Here is a 5,502-nt window from a genome sequence, read left to right on the forward strand (position 1 = left end):
AAGAGAACATCAGGTTCCATTTCAGATGGTTATAAGCCACCATGTGATTGCTGGGAATTGAACTCAGGACCTCTGGAAGAGTCCAGTGCTCTTAACCAATGAGCCATCTCTCCAGCCCCAGTTTGTGGTTTTTATAACTTTGTCATGAGAGTACGAAAGACCATGGGTGTGAGGAGCAGAAAGCTGCAGACCGGTCTCCACACTGTGTTTTAGGATAATGGCTCCAAGTAACCTACCTGTCTGTATTCGAACCTAATTCTTGGGCAAGCAATGAGATTCAACACAAGCAGAGGAGAGTCTTCTGCAAGAAGGTTGATATAAACGATCAAGTGTACCACTTCCAGGAACAAAAGCCAAGGCCTTGGTGGCTTTATTTGTCTGTTTGTTTTGTTTTTAATTTTTCTGATCTGTTTGCACAGTGACCCACTAGGGTGACAGGAAGTTAACAAGTGAGCAAGGCAGCAGCAGAGAGAAAGGAGTGACTGGAGCCGTGCTTCTGAGTTCGCTTCTGGCCTCAGTTCTTAGCAGTGAACAACCTTTACCAAATCGGAGTCACCCCTGCTTCTGCCAGTACCACAGTTATGCCCACAGCCAACAGTTCTCTAAGGTGAGATCAGGCTCCTTGCTTTCTCCCTCCACAGAAACCAGGCAGTTACCAAAACCTATCAGCGCACACTTCCCCTCTCTCAAGTCAGCTTCTGTAGTCCATGGCTACAGTGTTGTGTGTGTGTGTGTGTGTGTGTGTGTGTGTGTGTGTGTGTGTGTGTGTGTGAGAGAGAGAGAGAGAGAGAGAGAGAGAGAGGGAGAGAGAGGGAGGTGGAGTGCCGTACTCAGTCACTTTCCACTTTATTAACGATCTCTTCTTAAAACTGGAGTTGTGTGGTCTGGGTTAGGCTAGGTAGCCAGCTTTCCCTAGGGGTCCACCCTCTACCTCCAAACACTAGAATTACAGAGAGACAAGCACCCCCACCCCCACTGTTTTTGTCGGTACTGGGGGCCTGAACTCCCACTGGCATGCTTGCATGGCAAGAGTTTTATCCAAGATCTCTTTGAGCTTCCAAAAGGAATCCTGAAGTAAGCATTGGGTGGCGGTGAAGCAAGACAAGCGATGGAAAGGAAAAATAATGCTGTGGGAACTGTGGACCTTGGGAGGCAGTCAGGGCACACTGGTGAGGGTCCCTGCTGCGTGCAGGTGGGACTCAATCCTGCTGATGGCTGGGTGTGGTGATTCATACCTTAACTCCCCCCACCCCCTGCATAGGGAGACCTTGTCTTAAAACCTTGCCCACTGCCAGGCGTGGTGGTGCACACCTTTAGTCCCAGCACTCGGGAGGCAGAGGCAGGCGGATTTCTGAGTTCGAGGCCAGCCTGGTCTACAAAGTGAGTTCCAGGACAGCCAGGGCTACACAGAGAAATCCTGTTCCTGTCTCGAAAAACCAAACCAACCAAGCCAAACCAAACAAAACAAACAAACAAACAAAATGCTTGCCCACCATGGGAGAAATATGTAGAATACTTTTCACTCACTCAGGCTTTTAAGCAGTTAAGGATCACCTGCCCTCCAGAGGATGCTAAATCCTAGACACCTCGGGGCTGCCTATACACGGGTGTGCGAGTCTGGCATTCCAGGAAATCCGCAGTGGCGTGTTCCCAAGGCTCAAATGGGGAGCTCATGCCCTGTACTGAGAGTCTACTTGTTACTGCGCATGACTGGAGAGTCAGGCCAGGGCATATGGAGCAGGCACCTGTGGACTCCACTGCAGAGGTTCTCCAAGCCTGTTGAACTAACATATTTTATGTACACCTTGTGCGTTTTGAATTTCCTTGATGAGATTTCGGTTGCCCTGGGGGCAGGAACCAAGGCAGCTGCATCATAGTGGCCAGAGAGTGACGCACAGGGCTCTCTAAAGCTGAATAAGAGAGAGGAGGATGGATGAAGAGGAAGAAGGTGGGTGTTAGCAGTCAGTGTAGCTGGTAGGAACCAGATGTGCATAAATGTGACTTTCTGTGTGCTACCTTTAGCTGTACCCTTACAAGAGAGAATCGGGGGTGGGGTGTGTGTGCTTTCATTCTATCTGCATAGAAGAGCGTCTTAGCTTTGCTTTGTTGTATTTCCCAAACAGGGTGGGCTGGGCACATGGCCATACTCTCCAGTTTCTGAGGACAAAATGGGCTGAGTATCAATATGCTTTGAGCAACAGACCATGCTGGAATTTCATTGGGTTTAGCATTGATGGCTGGACTTCTCCTTTCCTAGGGGCAACTGTTCGTAGCTCCCAAATATAACATTTCCTAGTCTTCGGTGAAGATTTACCTTGGTAGATGGTTAGGGGTGGGGCCAGTATGATGGTCCTACAGAGAACAGTAATGACAAGAGGGGACTGTGGGTCTCAGAAGGCAGAACAAATGTGACCTGGGGTCTGAAAGGAAAAAGTGCCACGATTTGCTGTCAGAGCCCCTGCCCTGATGTGTGTTTTGTTCTCGCCTCTTACCTCAGAGACTCTGACCAGGCTGAGAACTCACCCATCCGGCCTCCAAAGACATCTGGGAAGAGCTACCTTGAAAGCTGGCTGTGGTGGCTCAGGCCTAGAATCCTGGCAGTTGGGAGGCTGAAGCAGGAGGAATAGAGCTCAGGGCCAGCCTGGGCTACATGAGTGTCTGTCCCAAAAACCAACAAGGAAATTTCTTCTTTTAAGATGTATTTTTATTGTATGTGTATTGGTGTTTTGCCTGCACGTGGAAGTCTATGCACTATGTGTAAGTCTGTTGCTCTCAGAGGCCAGAGGAGGGCGTTAGATCTTCTGGAACTGGAGTTGTAGATGGGTGGTAGCTGCTATGTAGGTTCTGAGAACAGAACCTGGGTCCTTTGGAAAAGCAGAAAGTGCTCTTAAGCCACTGAGGAAACAGGCATTTTCACTTGATGCACACAGAGGCAGGACTCTCCCTCTTTCCCTTCCTCTCCCATTAAATGTAGAACACTTATCAGTAGCAGCCAGAGGAGCCCAAAGTCAAACAACTCAGACTTCTCCAACTCTTCCCAGGATTTCCCACTGGATACACTGGACTCTGGTTTTTGCTCCTGGAGCCCGGAAAACAGCAGCTGTTTGTTTGCCTACTTGACAGAACCATGGCAACGGTTTCCCATCACAGGGTCAGACACAGGACTAATGATGCGACCCAGCAACCAATCCAGGCTGAGGAGACAGGCTGCCATGGCGACAAGGCTGGGGACCATTTCTCTGAAAGCGGCAGGGGTGGGGGTGGGGGTGAGGGGGGATCAGGCTGACTGGGCAGAGTCCCGCTGGTTCTCCAGCTGCGTTGTTCCCATCCTTGACCAGGATCTGGCAGGTTCCCCCTGGGTTAACCCCAGAACCCCTTATCTGTCTACCTACTTATTATGTTTATGCTTCATGATCATCTGGCTGTGTCACTGTATCTTCATATAGCAGCCATCATATCATGCCTTTAAAACCCACTAACGATTGCCTACTGTTCTTTGAATTAAAAAAAAAAAAACAGTTCCCTAAAAACAACAGCAATAACAAAATTAAAAACAAATAAAAATACACACAGAGCGAGATCCTCTGGAGACTAGGCCTAAACAGATCTGCATGGGTCTGGAGACCCATTTTCCACACAGAGACTCTGTCAGTTCTCTGAACACGGCCTACGTAGGCTTTCACCTAAGCAGCTGAATTGCAAACCTCTCACGTGGGAGTTCTTGCTCTTGCTCTTCCTGGCTGCCTAAATACAAATGCTTTTTTTCAAGCCTGTAACTGTGGAGGAGCCTGCTGTGTAAACCAGCCGGGGTCTCTTGAGAGGAGGGTGTGTCTGTGCAGAGAAGACCCCCTGCCCCACCCACCTGCTCCACCCTCGTCCAGCCTGACACCAGTTCTCCTTCTATAAAGATGGCTGGAGGTACCAAATTAATAGCATTTTATCAGGGCCCCAAGATGCTCAGAATCTTCAGAAACGAGCAAAGGGAAGACTGGGTACAGGGAGCAATACACACACACACACACACACACACACACACACATCAGGACTCCCCATAAAGCTGTCCAAGTCCAAGCATGTTTAAAAGCTTTGTATGAAATGACTTAGCATTTGTACTTAACTGTACTTAACTTCTACACATTCTCGCTTTATATGTAAATTATTCCTAGGTGCTTATAACAGATACTATAATGTGAATAGTTGTTATGCTGTATGGTTTAGGGAAAAGTCTTTGTGTGTTCAGCATAGATGCAACCATGGTAGGCTTAACTACACTTTCAATCTGTACCCCTGATGCTGATTTCCAGATTTCTCTAGTCTCTCCAAAGCCAGTGCCTGTATTTATTTTCTCAGAAGAGACCTTTATCAGTGACTGAGAGACAGGAACTGGGGAGCCCTCCAGTGGGGGAATGAGGAATTTTCCTTCAGGGATTTTTTTTCATATATTGTCTTTAATCCTGCCCAGGAAGGTGACCATATCTACTTTACTGTGTTGGGGAGGATGTGAAGAACTGAAGACATATGTCCACAGTCTTAGCAGAGTCAGAAATGCCCTGTCTCTGGGTGGAAATCCAGAGTCTACCGGAACCGCCCCCCCCCCCCTTTCCAGAAGGTTCTCCACTATGCCATGCCCCCACTGAAGCCCTGTTGCTCCCCTAGTCGATATCAAACTCTTCTCGTCCCCTGCTTCCATCTTTAAACAGACAGAGCCAGTCCATCGCCTACTGCAGGGCTTCGAGAGGGCTTTGTCGTGGTGTGTCTTTCAAGGTTCAAGTTCCCTGCCATGCCAGTCAATGGACTCTTCGAGGAGGGATGCCCGAATTCAAAGAAGAGAAGAGCGAGCAGATCCAAAAAGAAAGGCTGGGCCCAAGTGACGGCTCTTAAACTTGATAAGTATTCTCACTGGAAGGCACCAGAACCCCTTTCTTTTTGTGACTGTCCCTAGGAGACAAAGGTAGCCGACAGAAGAGATGCTTTCAACCCAGTCCTTCAGTACAAATCAGTAACGCACCAAAGGCTCTTGGTTGAAATGAGACAAGACCACTGGCCTGCTCCCTGGCCACCTGGCAGTGCCGCTCTGCAGTCCCGTTACTCATTTCCTTTCCAGTTGCCCTGTCTATGGGGCATGTGCAGCATGGACTACCCATGGGCCTGAGAACTCATCCGTGTGATCTTGGCAGGAAAACTGGCTTTCGGATTGCTGGATTCCATCTCTCTGGGACCAGAATCAGGACATGTGCTTATCTTCCGGCTCTGCTCTTTTAAGTGATGTCTTTCTAGAACGGTCCTGCAGAGTGAAAGGGTGGGAAGAACTAGTACTTGGGGAAATCTACCAGGTTCATCCCAGAAAACTAGGGTGTGATTACAGTTCCTCCTTCCCCTGGGCATGGTGGCACATGCCTTTAATCCCAGTGCTTGAGAGCCAAAGGCAAGGTGGATGTCTGTGAGTTCAAGGCCAGCCTGGTCTACATAGGGAGTCCCAGGACAGCCAATGCTAGAGACCCT

General features: G+C 48.9%; 1 annotated feature.

Moving 5' to 3' along the window:
• Window positions 1,874-4,759: an enhancer, noted in NCBI's record as "VISTA enhancer mm1372". NCBI's record gives its function as "enhancer in: forebrain[5/12]" and the evidence as "EXISTENCE:transgenic organism evidence [ECO:0001131][PMID:17130149]".

The sequence above is a fragment of the Mus musculus genome, chromosome 1, assembly GCF_000001635.26.
Source record: "Mus musculus strain C57BL/6J chromosome 1, GRCm38.p6 C57BL/6J".
NCBI classification, from domain to species: domain Eukaryota; kingdom Metazoa; phylum Chordata; class Mammalia; order Rodentia; family Muridae; genus Mus; species Mus musculus.